At 46.3% G+C, this 20957-nt stretch overlaps 1 long non-coding RNA gene across 1 annotated transcript; it reads right to left on the reverse strand.

Annotated features, from left to right (window-relative positions):
* Positions 1–222: 222 nt before the first annotated feature.
* Positions 223–20664, reverse strand: LOC117531053. The gene is made up of 3 exons (XR_004566510.1): positions 20654–20664; positions 15538–15545; positions 223–381 (listed from the first exon to the last, which is right to left on the reverse strand). It is a non-coding gene; the product is annotated as an uncharacterized LOC117531053 (long non-coding RNA).
* Positions 20665–20957: the final 293 nt, after the last annotated feature.

Consider the following 20957-nt stretch of genomic DNA (forward strand, 5'->3'; position numbering starts at 1 on the left):
TCAGGATGGGTGTCCGGCGTAAAACCCGTCCCAAAAGCAACATGCAGACCCAACTTGGATCTGCTGTGGTGACCCTGAGTGAAAAACAAGGGAGCAGCCGAAAGGGACATACAGTTGGCAGCACTGGTGTGAAACAGGTTTTAACACCTTCTGTAACTTCTCCGCTATAGTCTCAGTTAGGGGCAAGCTAACACGGTGAAAAGTTTATTTGCTATTTAGTCCATGGGTGAAGCAGGTTTTTGGTACCACTGAAGGTGACCAAACAACACTTAGAATCCAGCCTCAGTGTATCATGGCCTGCACAAAAATGCATGATAGCCATCACAGGGTGGTGGCTGTAGCCAGCTAGGGGTCAGTGAAGAATTACACAGAAACTAAAATCTAAAAAAGCTCCAGTCATGTTGAAAACTATATCACATTATTTGTCTGATCATAACGATTCCATAAAGGTATAGTTTGGACCATCTATGACAGAATGTTCTGGAGTTATGGGGTTAAAACAGTAAAAATGCTGACAAAGGTCACCATTTCTTGGTGGTCTTGGTGGACTTGGTGGTCACCGTTTCTCCCCCTCTAGCTGCCACCTTATCATGGTGGGGGAGTTTGCATACCCGGATGATCCTAGGAGCTATGTTGTCGGGGGCTTTGTGCTCCCTGTAGGGTCTCCCAAGGCAAACAGGTCCTAGGTGACGGGTCAGACTAAGGGCACTTCAGAACCTCCATGACCAGTAAAAAATCAAGGACCGAGACGTCGCCCAGTATGGCGGAGCCGGGGCCCCACCTTGGAGCCAGGCCTGGGGTTGGGGCTCGCGCACAAGTGCCTGGCGGTCGGGTCTTAGCCCATGGGGCCAGGCCGGGCTCAGCCTGAAAGAGCGACATGGGCCCACCCTCCTGTGGGTTTACCACCTGCAGAGGGGGCCATAGGGGTCGGGTGCAGAAAGGATTAGGTGGCGGTCGAGGGCGGGTGGCTCGGCGGGCCGGTCCATGCTCACAGCCCCTGGCTGTTGGGACGTGGAATGTCACCTCACTGGGGGGGAAGGAGCCTGAGCTTGTACGGGAGGTTGAGAGATACCGACTAGAGATAGTCGGGCTCACCTCCACGCACAGCTTGGGCTCTGGTACCCAACTCCTGGAGAGGGGCTGGACGCTTCATTTTTCTGGCATTGCCCACGGGGAGAGGTGGAGAGCTGGGGTCGCATTGCTTATTGCTCCCCAGCTCAGTCACCAAGTGTTGGAGTTCACTATGGTGAACGAGAGGGTCGCGTCCCTACGCCTTCGGGTCGGGGACAGGTCTCTCCCTGTTGTCTCGGCCTATGGGCCGAGCAGCAGTGCAGAGTACCCGACCTTCTTGGAGTCCCTGGGAGGGGTACTAGATAGCGCTCCGACTGGGGACTCCATTGTTCTCCTGGGGGATTTTAACGCCCATGTGGGTGGCGACAGTGAGACCTGGAGGGGGGTGATTGGGAAGCACGTCCTCCCTGATCTGAACCTGAGTGGTGTTCAGTTGTTGGACTTCTGTGCTAGTCACAGTTTGTCCATCATGAACACCATGTTCGAGCACAAGGGTGTCCATAAGTGCACGTGGCACCAGGATACCCTGAGCCGGAGGTTGATGATCGGCTTTGTAGTCGTATCATCTGACCTACAGCTACGTGTCTCGGACACTCGAGTGAAGAGAGGGGTAGAGCTGTTGACCGATCACCACCTGGTGGTGAGTTGGATCCGCTGGGAGGGGAGGAAGCCGGTCAGACCTGGCAGGCCCAAACGTATCGTGAGGGTCTGCTGGAAACGACTGGCGGAACCCTCTGTCAGCGAGGTCTTCAACTCCCGCCTCCAGGAGAGCTTCTCCCAGATCCCGGGGGAGGTTGGAGACATGGAGTCTGAGTGGACCATGTTCTCCACCTCCATTGTCGATGCAGCCGCTCGTAGCTGTGGTCGCAAGGTCTCTGGTGCCTGTCGCGGCGGCAATCCCCGAACCCGGTGGACACCGGAAGTAAGGGATGCTGTCAAGCTGAAGAAGGAGTCCTACTTATCTTTGTTGGTAGGTGGGACCCCAGAGGCAGCTGACAGGTACCAGCAGGCCAAGCATGCAGCAGCCCGTGCAGTCGCAGAGGCAAAAACTCGGGTCTGGGAGGAGTTCGGGGAGGCCATGGAGGAGGACTATCGGATCCGATGCCTCAGGAGGCGGAAGCAGCTCTCCACCAGCACTGTTTACGGTGCGGGTGGGGACTGTGCCTATTGACCCTGACTAGGGATGTTGTCGGGCGGTGGAAGGAGTACTTCGAGGATCTCCTCAATCCCATTGTCATGTCTTCCGAAGAGGAAGCAGAGACTGGGGACTCAGAGGCGGACTCATCCATTACCCAGGCTGAAGTCACCGAGGTGGTTAGAAAGCTCTTTGGTGGCAAGGCTCCTGCGGTGGATGAAATCCGTCCTGAAGACAAGTCTCTGGATGTTGTGGGACTGTCTTGGCTGACATGCCTCTGCAACATCGCGTGGCGATCGGGGACAGTGCCTCTGGATTGGCAGACCGGGGTGGTGGTCCCTCTGTTTAAGAAGGGGGACCAGAGGGTGTGTTCCAACTATAGGGGGATCACACTCCTCAGCCTCCCCGGTAAGGTCTATTCCAGAGTACTGGAGAGGAGAATTTGACCAATGGTCAAACCTCGGATTCAGGAGGAGCAGTGTGGTTTTCGTCCTGGTCACGGCACACTGGACCAGCTCTACACGCTCCATCTGGTGATCGAGGGTTCATGGGAGTACGCCCAACCAGTCCACATGTGTTTTGTGGATCTGGAGAAGGCATTCGACCGTGTCCCTCGGGGCACCCTGTGGGGAGTGCTCCAGGAGTACGGGGTCCGGGGTCCTTTGCTAAGGGCTAGCCGGTCCCTGTACGACCACAGCAGGAGCTTGGTTCGCATTGCCGGTAGTAAGTCAAACCTGTTTCTAGTGCACGTTGGCCTCCGCCAGGGCTGCCCTTTGTCACCGGTTCTGTTCATTATTTTTATGGACAGAATTTCTAGGCGCAGCCAGGGTGTAGAGGGGGTCTGGTTTGGGAACCACAGAATCTCGTCTCTGCTGTTTGCGGACAATGTGGTTCTGTTGGCTTCGTCAAATCAGGATTTTCAGCGTGCACTGGGGCGGTTTAAAGCCTAGTGTGAAGCATCCGGGATGAAAATCAGCACCTACAAATCCGAGGCCATGGTTCTCGACCGGAAAAAGGTGCTTTGCCCTCTTCAGGTTGGTGGAGTGTCCTTGCCTCAAGTGGAGGAGTTTAAGTATCTCGGGGTCTTGTTCACAAGTGAGGGACGGATGGAGCGTGAGATTGATAGACGGATCGGTGCAGCATCTGCAGTGATGCGGTCGCTGTATCGGACCGTCGTGGTGAAGAGAGAGCTGAGTAGGGGGGCAGAGCTTTCGATTTACCGATCGATCTACGTTCTGATCCTCACCTATGGTCATGAGATTTGGCTCATGACCGAAAGAACAAGATCGCGAGTACAATCGGCCGAGATGAGTTTCCTCTGCAGGGTGGCTGGGTGCTCCCTTAGAGATATGGTGAGGAGCTCGGTCACTCGGGAGGAGGTCGGAGTCGAGCCGCTGCTCCTCCATGTCGAAAGGAGTCAGTTGAGGTGGCTCGGGCATCTTTTCCGGATGCCCCCTAGATGCCTCGCTGGAGAGGTGTTCCAGGCACGTCCCATTGGGAGGAGGCCCCGGGGAAGACCCAGGACATGCTGGAGGGACTGGGGGAGGTGTGTGTGTGGATCGGGAGGTCTGGGCGGCTTTGCTTGAGCTGCTGCCCCCGCGACCCGACTCCGGATAAAGCGGAAGAAAATGGATGGATGGTGACAAAGGTCAATTTCAGTTTGTACTGGGGTCAAAAGTTAAAGTTGTTCCAGTTTCATTAAAAAATATGCATATTATTGTTTGTGTTGATAGGGTTCTAATAAGGAATAGTTTGCACCATCTGTCATGCTTAGTTATCACGTTACAGGGTAACATATACCACCTGTCATTGAATTCAATGGACGTCAACCTTGTTTGACCTTTACTTTGGAGACCAAACATTCAGCACAGTCAAAACTATTCCATTTATTAATCTTTTTATTTTAACCAATAAGTTGAAGATTTGATATTTGTTTAGCTTTGAAGATTTGAAGATTTGAGATAAGATTTGTTTCACTCTGCTTTTGTTTCTGGGTCTTGAGCTTTTTGATGTTGAGCCTTTTGACAGGTTTGCAGTGTCCAGGTCTTCTCTTAGGGCAGATGTTCAGCTGGATCCTGGAGCAGATCAGATGATGATCTACAGTGGGGTAAAAAAGTATTTAGTCAGTCTTTGATTGTACTTTTTTTTTTTCACCTCACTGTATCTAACAGTTGTCTGCACCAGTCATTGCCTTGGTGGACAGGACATGTTTCTTGTCGCGCTTTCAGACAATTGATGTAGTGGAGCAGGTGCCAGTACTTCAAGTGAGGGTGTTGCAAGGAGACTTTAAGCTTTTGCTTTTCCCTGGTTTTGGTAAAGACAAGATCAAGTTCAGTGCACTTCATGAGAAGCACGATGCCCCTGACACTAGAATTGCCCACTCAGTTTCTCCCATTGTTTCTGGACTAGAGGTGGTGGTTCTTTCTGACCAGGGCATCGAAGTTACTGAGGAGGTTGCTGGAATTGCAAATGGAATGGTGTCCAGCTTGGCGTGGAAGGTTTCCTTCTCTTCATGGTCGGTGTCAAGTGTTGGTGCATAAGCACTGACAGTGACATGATGTTCACTCACAAGTTGGAGACAGAGTGTCATCAATCATGTAATGACACCCACTGGAAGTTCAGTCAGTTTTGAAAGGAGAAAGTCCTTTATGGCAAAAAGACGTCATGGATTTGTTGTTTCTTCACAGGAAGTCCTTTCCAGAAGAAAGTGCTGCCCCCTTGCTCCTCCCATAGCTGGCCTTCTGTTGCTCTTCAATGTCAAAGTCAAGTTTCTGGAGTTTGCGAGAAACAAGAGCTGCTCGTCTGTCTGGTTGGCCTGATCTTTCATTGTACATCAAGGTTTGTATGACTCATACCAAATTTCATCACTTGTGTTTTTGTGGTTTTACAGCAGAGCTGGTGACCCTCTGGACACAGTAATCCAGACAGGATAAGGTCAAGCAGACTATGTTTAGGGCACCTTTTCTAGTCCCTCCCTGTTCAGGGTGAGCAGAGCAGATCCTAAATTGGGCTGCCCAGATGCAAATACAGCTGCCGGAAAATCTACCTGCTTCTTCCAAGGGTCTGAAGACTGAATCGAACATCTGTCGCTCCATATCAGGTCAGAGCTAAGGGCTTCCAGTTTCACAATCCTGCCCCTGTCACTATTCGCTGCACTGTGGGTGTAAAGTGCAGCATAGAAAGTCTGCATTGGGGGTTAATCTGGAGACTGCTGTCCATGGGTTTGTTTAACGCAGAAGTGCTGTATGCTGACAAACACGGTGCTTGAGGGATCCTGAACTTGGTCTGATGGCTGGGAAATCTGAGGACCTGCTGCAGCCTTTATCCACCTTCACAGCTGTTGGGTTCAGGCCATCACAAGTCACCATCTTGCATAGTCACTCAGTTTTTGAGATCAGGTTTACCACACAGTACCATACTGTTTGGATGGATTGATGGAAATGTTCATGTGTCCACCCCTGACTTGTAAAGGTATTTGTATGGACAAGTCAAGTAAAGTCTGAGAGCATGCACTTTGCCACTGTGCTTTGCCACACCCACATCACCACAGAAACACCCGGATCCTGGATGACAACCACTCAGGCAGACAACCGGTCCAATGAACAATAATCCTTATATTTACAAAATGTTTAAGAAGGAGCACTTACTGGACTGAAATAACCTATATTTTCAGGTACTCTTTGGGTGGTACTCTCTGCGTATCCATAAACAAGAAAAACTCCAAGGCACTTACAAAAAATGATGCATTTTAAAACTCAAATGCATCAGTTTTTTGTTTTTTAAGATGATCTACTCAAGCAAATTAAGGCTTTTTAACTATTTTTGGCAGAGTGCCTTGGCGTTTTTCTTGTTTTTGGATAATCCTTAAGTTTAGTTTGTCTGATGATGAATGGGCTGTGAAAATGAAGAGTATCTGTGTAAAAATGTGTGTAATTATTAAATTGTTAATCTGCTGGGTTTTTTTAACCCTCTGGGGCTGACGCTGTCGTATACGACAGCTAAGACCAAGCTTTACTAAATTATAAATAGGTTTTTAATGATATGAGATAGAAACATACTTTTTTGCTGAAAAGTTAACTCCGCGGTCTTCGGCCATCTTTGTACTCCTCATAGAAGCTGTGTGATGACGTGTGCAACGTGAGTGTCCTAGTGTCCTGTACAGTTCACCATCACATGATTTTCCAAAATCCAATCGTAGGGCAGATTTACTTCATGTGAAAAGCCAAAGATCATTTTCAGGAGTGATATATTACTAGTTGGCCCGTTTGAATAGCTCCAATGAGTACATACTATTAGCACACTACTCAGTGTGCCCTGCTCCATTATGCACAGTGATCAGTGAACACAGACGGAGCAGACGGAGAGCCTCTGATGACAATCTCACGTGCTCAAACAAAGAGTGTGTAACTATCAGGATTGCTCCACTAGTTTGCATGTGAATGTTACTGGATAACTCTGTTGCTTTCTCTGTGTAAAGCACTGTTTACCATATCAACGGACAACAAAATGCATAGACCATTTTGTATATATTGTTCAAAATGTGCATTTGTGTTTATTGTTTGAACCTTTTTGTTGTACAGTCTTTCACACAAGACCTCAAATTACCTTTATAAAGTGTCAAAACAGTTGTTTATTATAGTTTGCTTTGTGTTTTGAATAAATGTGTGTGGAAAATTATTTTTCGCTTTATTTTTTCCTTGCTTATTTTTGATTGTAAACCATTATTACACTTATAAAACACAACAAAAACATATATATTCTGAAAGCACAGGTTGTCCTGAAAAAAGAGACATAAAACTTGATTGTGGGATGCAGGGAGAGCTGTTAACAGCAATAATAAAACATTTATGCCAAGCGAGTGAACTGTCCAAAAAATGCTCTCAGACCCCAGAGGGTTAAAGCTGTTGAGCTGAAGCTGAACATTGATATTACAAGAACATCTGGTTTCTTGGGTTTCACCATCATTACAGTGGTGACAAGATTACAAAATTTTATCATTGTCCAAATACCTATGGACCTGTCTGCATTTATTTTATTGAAAAACTGTCTTCATTACATCAAACACAGCAATATGAACGAGTTTAAAATCCCTCCTCTGGGGCGTTGTGACATCATGTGTTGTTCTTTTGGCAGCTCTTGTGTTGCTTGGGGTTGCATGCCATATAGATCTGCATGATAAGTTGACAGATGTTCTACACCAGATGCCTCCCTGATGCAACTCCAGATGTACAGGTAGATTAGTCCACAGGTGGGATTTGAACCCCAGACCTTCTTTTTGTTTGTCAACAGTGTGACTGACCACTGCACCAGTGACCACCATTCCCATTCAAGTCATGAATCTGGGATTTGAAAACACACACTGTCACACAGTGGTGAGCAAGTAACAGCACCAACACATAAAGAAGGGCCAGTTTGCAAGCTCAGATTCCCCTAAAATACAATAAAATCTTCAGGTTACATGCAGTATTTTACCACAACATTTAATAATGCAAACACATATTCAGAATGTCCATTTGCTAATTTTGTAGAGCTTTTTTAAGTGGCGTACCTGAAATGGTAGGATTAGCCATGTTGATGGGGTTCTTTACACCAATGTTGATGAAGACGTGGGTGGGTTCAGGGGTGAAGGTCAGGGTCACGATGACAAATAAGAAAACTAGAACAAGAAGACAGATGTTTTGTATGGTTGAAGACAAAGGAGTTTTTCAACATCTATAGAGACTGTGCAGCAGTTTAGACATAGCAATAGAATTACACAAAACAATGGAAAATTATTAATACGAGGTCTATTAGAAAAGTATCCAACCTTATTATTTTTTTAAAAAACCATATGGATTTGAATCACGTGTGATTGCTTCAGACAAGCTTGAACCCTCGTGCGCATGCGTGAGTTTTTTCATGCCTGTCGGTTGCGTCATTCACCTGTGAGCAGGCTTTGAGTGAGGTGTGGTCCATCCTCTCGGCGGATTTTTATTGCGAATAAATGTCTGAACGATTTGGAGCTTTGCTGCATCAATTTTTTTCCAGAAACTGTGAGAGACCTCCAGGTGGACACCGTTCGAAAAATTAATATGGCTTTCAGGGATGATTTTATGGGGATTAAACAGATTACGGAGTGTTACTGCCGCTTTAAGGACGGGCCACAACTGCTGAGAGCACAGCGCGCTCCCAGCCCCCATCGACAGGCTGACACCCCGCTGGAACAACCAGATCATTTCGAACGTGAAGGCTTTGTTGATCCGAGACCTCGTCTGACTTTCACAAAAAGGCAGAAGATGTGGACATCAGCACTTTTTCAGTACATTCCACCATTACAGGAGTTTTTTTCATGGAAAGAAAAGTGGAGGGACACGCCACGGAGCCGGGACAAAACCACCTCGGTGTTGGTCTCACAGGACGGCTTTCAGGTGGATTTCAGACGGATTCCGGTTGCTTTCCAGTCGTGTGAATATCCGATTGTGATTGTGCATGAGCTGGACATGCCAGAACATGTCCCGTGAGGCTTCATCACGGCGTTGCTTTGCGCCGAGTGGCTGCACCGCGATGCGTGGAACTCCTCCGCATGTCTGTCTTAATGTGCCGAAAAAGTGCTGATGTCCACGTCTTTTCACAATTCCTGTGCTAGTCAGATGACATACCGGATCAAGACAGCGTCCAGTTTAAAAATAAACGGCACATTCCACTGTTACAGGAGTTTTTCTCATGGAAAGAAAAGCGGCTCCACCACACGTTGCGGTGCAGTTTCTAACGGTTTCTGGAAAAAAATTGATGCAGCAAAGCTTCAAATCATTCAGACATTTATTCGCAATAAAAATCCGCTGAGAGGGGTGAACCACACCTCACTCAAAGCCTGCTCACAGGCGAATGACGCAACCGACAGGCATGAAAAAACTCACGCATGCGCACGAGGGTTCAAGCTTGTCTGAGGCAATCACACGTGATTCAAATCCACATGGTTTTTAAAAAAAATAATAAGGTCGGATACTTTTCTAATAGACCTCGTATATCAATCTAGAAATAAAACAGCAGTTCTGAACAATGAAGATTAGAAACAAAGACATTAGCACCATTGCATCCTTCATAATATCTATTTTATTATGTCCACCGTGCTTTAAAGTAGACCTGCTTTGAAATAAATGCAGTCAGATCTTTGGACCAAAAAATTACTTATATTTACACATAAGATTCTTCTGAATGTAGTAAAGTAAATCTGCAAGCCCAGATCTGTCATTCAACGGAGAAATCTTCATTTAAAAATGACAAATTTACAGCTAAAATTTAGCCCTCCGCAAAACTGTCAGCACATCCGGGACGCTGCTGAGACGTCAGGGAGAAGACCCTATCCCAGCATGCATTGCGCGCGCCAACTGTAATTTGTGGATTTATGTCAGTTTGCATCTGCACCTTTTTCTTGTCTTATACTGAAGGATCTACTTTTTTAAAACTTCATATTGTCTTGCGGCACATTTAGTGAGTACACATTTCTTTTGTTTGTGCTTGAAAATTATTTTGGAGGACTTTTTCATACGCCCATTTGATTGAGTGGTTTCGCATTGAAAATCTACTGTCTTTCGCCTCCAGTGTTACCGTCGCGGGGTACGGAGGTGGGACCCGCAAAGAATCCAAGTCATTAAAAAGATATAAACCTCTCTCAGCGGCCACGGAGCTCTGCGGCTCCGATTACCGAGACGTGCGGCGCTGCGGAAAGTCTGTCCTTGCAGCTACAGGTGTTACCGGCCGCTCGCATCAAAACAACGAGCGTAGTCTCTGGACTTTTGCCAAGTTGGCTGCACCTCCATTCAGTAGACAGGGAGGTGATGCCGGCTGCACAACAGACACGGGCAGTGTGAGTGGCCCGCTTCGGCGGTTACCAAGCACGACTCGGTAGGCACAGCGGAGGCAGAGAGCGAGGCGTCGGGGAAGAACGTCGCCCGCTGTTGATGTCGCCGCTGATCTGAGCATGCAGAGCTGTATCTCACATTCATTGCAGCTTACTTTTGGATGCTGAAACTAGGATGTGTATAACAGTAACATTACTAAAACCCTGTTTACACATAGACGGTAAGAGCTCCCGGAAGCATCCCAGAAGAGTTTTTGGCTCCTCCGGGCTGTCTTAGGGATCAAACGCCGTTGTTAACGCCGGTGCTAGGGGGCGTGGCTTAGTTCCGGCTTCACCGGGAATCCTCGAAAAAATTATTCAACATGTCGAATAATTCCGGGAGTGCTGCCGGAGAATTCGCGTGACGACAGAGACAACGCGAACAACGACATTTGATACTTTTTAATCGCCGTTTCATCCTGTCCCTTCCTGTAGTGCCACAGTTTACACCGCCGTTATTCGGCGGCCGGCATTGTATCCCTAATCAACGGCGTATAAAATGGAGATAGAGCCCACATCGGTGTACACAACAGCGTTTTAACTGGCGACAGAGGCAGACAAAACGGCGGCGCTAGTGGACAGTACACCATTCTAAACACCACCTCCCGGTTAAAATGGCGTTCCAAATGGCCGATAGGCGGCGGTCAGTATAAAAACGCTAGCGTGCTGCATGCAGGCCTCTCACTCGCGGCCAGCTCCAGATATTTTTGCAGAGAAGCTCCAGTATGCCTCCTAAAAGAAAGTTGGCAGCGGCAAGGACTTAAAGAAGAAGGAAACCAAGAGGTCTGGTTCAGAAGCAGAGGGGAGGCCTGTGGTGGAGACGGAGCAACACGTTGAGGAGGGGGAAAGGAAGGAGAAGAAAAGGCTGAGGATGATCTCCCTCCTTCTGCAGTTACAGAGGCATGTATTCCTGCTGCTTCAGCCTATTATACTCTGGGGGCGGTGCCTATATGCAAATGATCCTGGAGTAACGCAGGATTTGCCTGGATAAAATCCTGGGTATTAACCAGCGGTACACAGGGCATTATCGGCGGCAGCAGAACACCGCCGTTCTCACGCGCGTCTTAACCTGCGATTGTAAAGGATAGAATTGGGTATTAACCCCCGTTGCCTGATGAGTGCCAGATGCTACGGCATCAAAACGTCACTTTATTCTGTGTTTTATCCGCCTATCTGCGGATAGTACGGTGGTCAAAACGCCGGCGAAATGCTTCACCCCTTTCCACAGCAAAAACAGCCGGAACTACCACGAACTTCAGTCTACGTACTACCCGCTGACAAAACCGTCTATGTGTAAACAAGGCTTAACAGATAAAATCAATTTCAATGCGGGATCGGACTGAAGGCGGGAGCTCTCCGTCTTCTGCCGAATGTCACTACAATGACCCGGATGTACAAACAGTTTTCGCTGAGGGCCAAATTTTAGCTGCAAATTTGTCATTTTTAAACGAAGATTTCTCCGCTGAATTACAAATTTGGGCTTGTAGATTTACTTTACTGCATTCATAAGGGTCTTATAAATACATATCAGCTATTTCTTTCTGAGATCTGACCACATTTATTTCAATGCAGGTCTACTTTAAACAACTTGACAGCTGACTCTAGACAGTGAAATGCATGATAGGAATGACAGATTCATTTAAGGTGGAGGTGGGATTACATCAGGGATCACCTCTGAGTCTATTCACAATGGTGATGGACAGGTGGACAGATGAGCTCAGACTGGAGTCCACATGAATAATGATATTTCCAAATGACGAGATCTGTAGTGAGAGGAAAAAGCAGGTTGAGATGAGCCTGGAGATGTGGAGATACACTCTAGAGAGAAGAGGAATGAAATTCAGTAGGAGCAATACTGAGTACATGTCAAGAAGTAGAGGTGGTTAAGGTAGATGAGTTTAAATACTTGGGGTCTACTGTTCAGAGTAATGGAGAGTGTGGTAGAGAGGTGAAGAAGAGAGACCAGGCAGGGTGGAGTGGGTGGAGAAAGGTGAAGGGAGTCATTTGGGACAGAAGTATATTTGCAAGAGTGAACAGGAAAGTTTACAGGACACCAGTGACTACAGCTATTGCATGGTTTAGAGGAACTGGTGCTCACAAAAAGACAGGAGGTAGAGCTGAAGATGCTGTGATATTCTTTGGGAGTGACGAGGATGGACAGGATGGGAAATTAACATATCGAGGGACAGCTCAGGTGGGATGGTTTGGAGACAAACTCAGAAAGGTGAAACTGAGATGTTTGGACATGTGCAGAGGAGGGACCCGGGGTATATAGGGAGAAGGACACAAAGGATGGGGCCACCAGGCAGCAGGAGAAGAGAGAGGCCAAAGAAGAGGTTTCTGGATGTTCAGAGCGATGACAAGCAGGTAGTTGGTGCGACCGAGGAAGATACAGAGGGGTAGATGAGTAGATGGAGACAGATGATCTACTGTGGCGCCCTCTAATGGGAGCAGCTGAAAAAAAGAAAAATTATTTGCAAACTATCCCGAGTCTGGTTTGGCACAAACTGAGGGACATCAATCTCTGACACAGTTTAGTTGTTTGTATTTTCATAATTTTGTGCTGGAATTATAGATTTTTATGAAAATGCATGTGATTGAATAATGGGTTCTTGAACTACTTACTGAGCAGTGTGTCATGGAAAGCCGCGCGGAGGCTTCGCGCGTCACGACCGATTCGCTGATGAAGCGAGATGTCCCAACTTGTCCTCTAACACTCCGAAACGGAGGTGTTCCTTTGTCTCGCTTCATCAGCGAATCGGTCGTGACGCGCGAAGCCTCCGCGCGGCTTTCCATGACAAAATTTCTTGTTAAAAGTGAAATCTGCCGGAAAATGGCTGATGTCCAGGTCTTGTGATAACCAGAGAAAGAGCACACAACGGTCTCGTATCCACAGAGCCATCAGCTTAGAAATGATCCAGTGGTTTGTGCCGCGACGTCGCAGCTCGCAGCGCGGTGCACCGACCGTCTTTAAAGGGGTCCTTAAACCTGTAGTTAAAGTCCTTATTCTCTGTGAAGCCCGTAAAATTTTCACTGAAAGCCAGATAAATTTTTCGAATGGTTTCCAGGTGCCAGTCTCTAACAGCTTCTGAAAAAATTCTGATGGAAAAAAAGTCCTTTTCATTCCGCCATTTCCAGACAATGAAAATCCGACGAGGGGGCGGGACCACTCCTTCCACAAGGCGTGCTCACAGGCGAATGACGTCACCGACAGGCGTGGAAAAACTCACGCATGCGCACAAGGGTTCAAGCATGTCTGACGTAAAAACATATGAATGAAATCCATATAGTTTTTGAAAAAAATAAAAAGGTACAATACTTTATGGACAGACCTCGTACTACATGCAAAGCCTGGACAGTCTGTGTGGTCAGATCCCACCGAACAGTAGTCCAGTTAAATATGTATGTATATGTAGCTACTGGGAGTGGTAGTTGATGTGGCAGACCAGCTCTTTCCATTGTCTCTGTGGTGTCCTTAAGCAACATCTGCAGCAGGTGTACAGCAGATGTTGAGCTACGTATTTATTTTGTAATAAGGTTGTGTTCTTTTCCACAACGTAGTCTGAATCTTCTGAGGATTTGCACAGTTCTGGATACACAACAGAAGTTTTGGCAACAAGGAACGTGGGATTTTTTAGAAGCAAAGACACGAAAAAAGGGAAGAACTGGAGTGGCACAACCTAGAATGGTGCACATGATTTCTGGCCGTGGACCGGGGCTTAACATTGACGAAAACTTTGAGAGATTTTTTCATTTGTGGTGTGAGAAGTGAAAAATTAAGAGAACGTCTGTTAAACACTGCTCAAGTTAAGGAATTAACTCTCACAGACGCTGATGAATTAAGCCTGACTTTTGAGATGCTGGAGAAAAACGCAGTGAACTTTGTGAGACAGAGACAGCAAAGGAAAACCAACACTGAATGCCCATGACCTTCGATCCCTCAGGCGGCACTGCATTAAAAACTGATATCATTGTGTAAAGGATCTTACCGCGTGGGCTCAGGAACACTTCAGAAAACACAGTTTATCGCTACATCTACAAGTACAATTTAAAACTACCATGCAAAGTGAAAGCCAAACATCAACAACATCCAGAAATGCCACGGCCTTCTCTGGGCCCGAGCTCATTTGAAATAGACAGACGCAAAGTGGAAAAGTGTGCTGTGGTCTGATGAGTCCACATTTCAAATTGTTTTTGGAAATCATGGACGTCGTGTCCTCTGGACAAAAGAGGAAAAAGACCATCCAGATTGTTACCAGCACAAAGTTCAAAAGCCAGCATCTGTGATGGTATGGGGGGGGTGTTAGTGTCCATGGCATGGACAACTTACACATCTGTGATGGCACCATCAATGCTGAAAGGTACATCCAGGTTTTGGAGCAACACATGCTGCCATCCAAGCAATATCTTTTTCAGGGATGTCCCTGCTTATTTCAGCAAGACAATGCCAAGCCACATTCTGCACGTGTTACAACAGCGTGGCTTCATAATAAAAGCGTGCAGGTACTAGACTGGCCTGCCTGCAGTCCAGACCTGTCGCCCATTGAAAATGTGTGGCACATTATGAAGCGCAAAATACGACAACAGAGACCCCGGACTGTTGAACAACCGAAGTCGTACATCAAGCAAGAATGGGAAAGAATTCCACCTACAAAGCTTCATCAATTAGTGTCCTCAGTTCCCAAATGCTTATTGAGTGTTGTTAGAAGGAAAGGTGATGTAACACAGTGGTAAACATACTACTCTCCCAGCTTTTTTGAAATGTGTTGCAGGCATCCATTTCAAAATGAGCAGATATTTGCATTAAAAAAAAAAAAGTTGAATGTTGAATGTATCAGAGTCGGCACTCTCCAAAGGAGGAGGGCACTCTAAAAATATCATCTAGAGGAGTCGTAGTCCACGGCTTGATGGAAATCTTAAGATGTAGAGTGAGCTACGAAAGAAGACTGTGATGGCTCTGACACACCATCTGTGTTCTAGTGACCCATGCCCTGGTTATGGAGGAAGCACATTGTACTTCCAAACTTATACCTTGTCCTCCTGCAGTTATGGCAGAAGAAGGTTTACTCCTAACAGATGCCTCTACTGTACCAGCACACTGGACCGTCTACTTAGAGCAGTGGTGCCATGGTTCTTGTGGCTGATTCTCCATTCAATTGTGAACCACCAAATGTTAGTGTGACTACAAATGCCAAGAAACAACTGAAGACAGAGAAAGCATGAGGGATCTGTGGTATTGGAGCTGAGCTCCTCCTGGCACAATCAGGCTTGGTGGACAAGCAGTTACATAAGTATGCTTGTTTTCAGAGTAGAAGTTTCCTAGTTCGAGGCCACCCCTCCACATTCTGCAAGTAACATGGAATGGCATAAAAGTTGTGCCATATCGATATGCAGATCCAAGACGGATCTGAAGTGGCAACTTGGAGTGAGACAAGGGAGAAGCCGAAGCGACTTACAGTCCTATAACCCTGTTATGGTTAGAGGTTCGGATGGGCCCAGACCTACGATGGACTTACACGCAGGGAGCAAGGAGCAAAACAGGTTATGAACGAAAAGAGATTTACTTACACTAAACAAAGAACAAAGTTGAGCGGGTTAGGTGGCCTGCTGAGTGGAGAGTCAGCCTGTTCGTATCGGTGGAAATCGGTGCTGCAGGTTTCCGAGCCAGTCTTGAAGGAGAACTGAAAACTGGGATTCTGGGACCAGGACCATGGTGGGGATGCACAGAGCCAAGGATGGGAACTAGAAGGATGGAGGAGAGCAGAGGTGAGTGACTGCACTCGCAACACTGGAAGCCTTAAACAGTTCACAGTTAACTGAAGGCTCAACACAGGCATGTTCACAGTTCTGGGAATATTGTTTACAGTTTAGGAAATAAGATCTGTTGTTCAGGAATCGTTCACAGTACATGAGTGATCTTTAGAGGTCACATGTCAAATGCTGCATGTCCTGTGACCCAGCTCCAACCAAGCCGGACTTGATGTTATTAACGACCTGGAGAGTTCCCAGTGGTTCAACATCAGAGTTCATACAGTTCTTTGGAAGAGTTCTTGAAACAGTTCTGTATCAAGCACAGTCACAGGCAGGAATGAGTGACAGCGGAATCCCACTGAGATGAGAAGGAATTTAACGGGCGTGAAGCAGAGCCGCGCTCTGAGCTGAGAGCCGTAGAGTTCCAAGGTGACGTTGTGCAGAAGGTGGCGTGGGAGCCAGGAGCATGCAGCATGGAAGCCACACAGGAAAGCGCCTGGAAACACCAAAAGATCAACGAGCTCTAATACGGGAATTAGAGGTGGCCAGGTTACCTTGAGTTTAGCTGCGGGAAGCTCTGATGTCTTAGGTGCTTGGAAGCAGCAGGAAGACATGGTCAAGGTCACAGAGAGGAATCAGGCTCGGTCATCAGATCATGGCTCTCTGGATCATGGGTCTTGGATCATAGAAGCATCTGGAAAGGCTCATGGATCGTCAGAGTAGAATCTGGCCTCAGGGCAGGAAAACCAACCAAGAATCCAGCAACAATGAACTACCAGCCTGGGATTATATAGCCCGCTCCTCATGAGCAAAGGGAAAGAGAGAGGCAGGGCAAAGGGTACCATGACAAACCCATCTTATTCACAGATACGGAGTGCTGTACAGGCACAGGCTCTCAGCATTTCCCATTGAAAACTGGTGTTCCTCAGGGGGTGTCCTTGCCTCTACACTGTTCAGTGCTTGCTTGGACTGAGTGTTGGGTAGGGTTATGGAAACCAGTAACTTTTTTTGGCATGGAAAAGTTTACTGAATTTGACTTTGCAGACAACGCTGTGATCTTTGCAGAATCAGTGGACGCTCTGATTGAGCACTTGAGAACTTGAGTGAGGAACTGGAGTGTCTGTGTTTCCAGTTGTCCTGGACCAAGATTAAGATGCAGGCTTACTGGACTCAGCCATCAGAAGTGGTTTTGCATGAAATGAAAGTGTTGCACTCACAGAGAGTTTTACTTAACTCAGCAGTGACATTTGTGTCTCTGGGACCTCAGCCTGGGAATAACATATGGAATCATGAAGTCCCTGGACAGAGGTAATGGTGTGATGCTGATGTCTTTGCAGGAGAACGAAAGTCCAAGTCTTTAGGCTCCTGGTGCTGACTGTCATACTGATCATATCCCTGATTAGAATCGGCAGCTGTGATGCACAGAATCTTACTGGGGAGCCCATGTTTGACAGGTGTACACCTATCAGGAAATTGTCCACTTGCCACTGTTCACAGAACAGCTCACACCCAACTCAATTTCGGATGCACCAGACCGTTTAAGCTTAAATTCCCCCAACTCACCAATTGTTTGTCGAAAAAAATGTGATATTATTTTACTTTGGCTGTATTTTAATTAATAAGTAAAATGAACAGTGGGAAGCTTGATCATCTCTACACGTGTGCCACTACTCATATAGATACAACTAAAGTTTCTGAACACTTTGCAGTTTGCATAAGAAGAAGACAATGACAAAGAAGGTCCTTCATTACCATTGTGCATACATACAACAAAATTTATCCTCTGCATCTAGCCAACATAATTACAGTTAGACACAATCCAACTACTAGGGTCACTGGGTAGCCAGAGTCCAGGGCCAGGGGACCAACTCCAGATGCTGCCTTGGTCAGGGACAGAGAACGAAGCAGACAGGATTCTACAGTGCCTGGACAAAACACACAAACCACACAGAAAGAACCAGGTGGGAAGTGATCCCAGGACCTTCTTGCTGTGCATCAACAGTGCTAACCACTGAGCTATGGTGCTGCTCTACAGGAATAAGGGAGCCTAGACATCTGAGAACAAAGAGCTGGGCTTGATGATGAAATCTGCGGCAGGTAAAAAGACCAGTAGAGGTGGCTGGTCACTAGAGAGTACTACAGGCCACCACCCCCGACTGATGCTGTCTTTGTGTTGCAAGTCCAACTTCCAGATACTTTTGTCTAATTTTGTCTAGGTAATTTTTGAATGTCACATGTGTATAAATCACTCATCTTCGAAATGCTCTTCAAGCTTTAAATCAAAGATTCTCACAAGCTGAATTAAAAACAAGAGGTTTATTGTGGATTAACTCAGGTATGATACTTCGTTATCAATTGATAACATAGGGGTTATAATAATAATAACAATAATGATAACAAAGCAACCCAACAACAATAAAAAGAGCATTGAACAAATTAAAAACAACTAAAGCAGTGCGATGTTAAAAGCTAGTAAAAAAAATTGGTTTTAAGATTGATTTTAAAAACAGACACTGAGGAGGCCTGTCTAATGTGTGCAGATAAAGCATTCCAAAATTTAAGAGCAGCCACAGAGAATGCTTGGTCTCCTCTGAGCATTGGCTTGGACCTCGGTACCTCAAGAAGCAGCTGTTCAGCTGACCGGTCGCGCTATGCAGGGGCATAGGGGTAAAGAAGCTCAGAGGGGCGAGGCATTTAATCATTTAAAAACAAATTAAAGAATCTTAAAATGAACCCTAAAGTGCACAGGCAGCCATTGGAGGGAGGGCAGGATAGGCATAATGTGCTTCATCTTTCGTACTCCAGTTAGCAGAGGGGTGGCAGCATTCTGAACTACGGTAACTGAAGATGTGCAGGGGAGGACTTGTTAACTCCAAAATAAAGTGCATTACAGTAATCCAGCTGAGAGGTAATGAAGGCATGGATTAAGGTGCCTTGACACTTGCATGCATTTTGGCTCCTCACTTTCACGCACTTCGTAGTGACAATCCCACCTGCTGTGTTCCCAGATGGATGCCGTGCTTTGTGCGCTGAATGCTGCGTATATAAAATAATTATTTCATAGCAGATTAATCATTTTCTCTCAGAGTTGGCTGTTGAAAACACCTCTAATGGCTTCCGGAATCACAGAGGACTGTTCCAGCTGCTGCTTTTATTCTCTCTCTCGCTCCTGCACTTAATGAGGGGTAGAACGCACAGTCTTAAAGGTAATTATTTGTAATGTTTATATTGTAATAGTTTGGTAAACCAGTTGCGTGTAGCTGAAAAATTATATGTTTATGATAGATTTAACGTCTCGTTATAATAGATCAGATGAGCTGTGCTGTGATGCGGTGCGCTGATGCAATCACTCACATGCAGTGTTTTTTTAATTGTTTGCACAATGTTCACACAAAGTTCAAGTAATTAATGCGTGACAGAGATTTTGAACATTTAAAAATTTTCTTTTCTCTTGCATGAAGCCATGGACAGTTTACAACGGTTTGGCTAGGACCCAACACAATCACCTCTGCTTTCTTATCATTAAAATTTAGGAAGTTTAGGGCCATCCAGGTCTCACTATCTTTAAGACATGACAGCAGGGATTTGAGAGAAAAGGCATCACTTTTCCTCAGGGGGACATATTTCTGTCTGTCATCAGCATAACAATGAAAAGTGACACCATGTTTTCTGAGGCTACAGCCGAGGGGAAGCATCTACAGGGAGAAAAGAAAGGGTCCTAAAGTTGAACCCTGTAGGACCCTATAAGAGTGGACAGAGGAGGATTTACAAACCTCAAGACCAATGCTCATAGTCCTATCTGCTAAGTAGGACCAAAACCAGTCCAAGGCCACATCCACCACATCCTCTAACAGCGACAGAGTTATATGTTCAAATCCATTGAAGACCACTGGGCAAGGAACAGAGACAGAAGGGTCAGAGGTGGCTGGAGAATTGAACCAGGATTCAGTCCTCGCCACAGAGTCCGTTCTAGAAAAGCAGGAGGAGTTGAACCAGGAGCAAATCTCCTCCATATCAACACAGGCTGAATTGGGGTGCACACAGACGGCAGAGAAGCAGCAGAGAATTTTCCGGCAGTGAGGCGGTTAAAAGCTCCACAAAGCTTGACAGGTGGCGGTGCAAAAATCAAGTGGCACACAAGAGAAATCAACACTAAATGAAACTAGTGCATGATCAGAAAACACACAATCACCGATCTCCAGGTTTGACACAGACAGGCCATGAGAAAAAACCAAGTCAGTGTGTGTCCGTGCCCGTGTGTGGAGCCGGACACACACTGCTTCAAATGAAAAGAGTCCACAATGTTTAAAAAGTCCTTCACAACAGACTGATCAGGACAGAAGACATGGAGATTAAAATCACCGACAAGCAGGACATGATCATTGACGGGCATCACTCCTGCAAGGAAGTTTGGAAACTCACTTATGAACTCCTTATTATATTTTGGTGGCCGGTAAATGACGGCACAGAGCACCCGGTCCGAGCAACTAACCTCAAAAACAGTCGGTTCAAAACTGGAGAAGATGCAGGACACTGTTTACAGTTAAAAGTTCCTTTAACAACTGCCGCTATTCCTCCACCTGCCTGCGGAGAATTAAAATAAGAATAATCAGCCAGTAAGAGTTCCGCAAGAGGGCTGCACTCACCAGCATTCATCCACGTCTCTGTTACGCAAAGGAAGTCCAGATCACGGGAGCTGAATCAATCTCTTAAGATCAAAGTTTTGTTTGCCAACGATCTGGCATTAACCACTAACCATTAATCCAATAAAAGAAGTGAAGGTGTGCTCTCTTAACCTGTCTAGGGTTAAGAGAGACATATAGACAAACACACACACAAAAATTCAACCATTAAGATATTGTTGTAGGAGGACTTTGAGGGTGAAAATGAGGTGTTCTTTAAAGTTTTTGTAAGTTTTTACGGAAACGTTGTAATATTGCAACGTTGGGCTCTAAGGGGAGCAGAATCTCCTGTATTTGTGGTCAGCAATACAGAACTGAGGATTTATGAGCAGGGTTTTGCCTTTTGTCCCAGAAAAGTATAACATGAAAAATAATCTCAGTCATGTTACCCCATCCCCGTAGAGATGGTGCCTGCTCCCAGACCACCAATAACCAGCAA

Source organism: Thalassophryne amazonica, chromosome 18, assembly GCF_902500255.1.
Source record: "Thalassophryne amazonica chromosome 18, fThaAma1.1, whole genome shotgun sequence".
Taxonomy (NCBI): Eukaryota; Metazoa; Chordata; class Actinopteri; order Batrachoidiformes; family Batrachoididae; genus Thalassophryne; species Thalassophryne amazonica.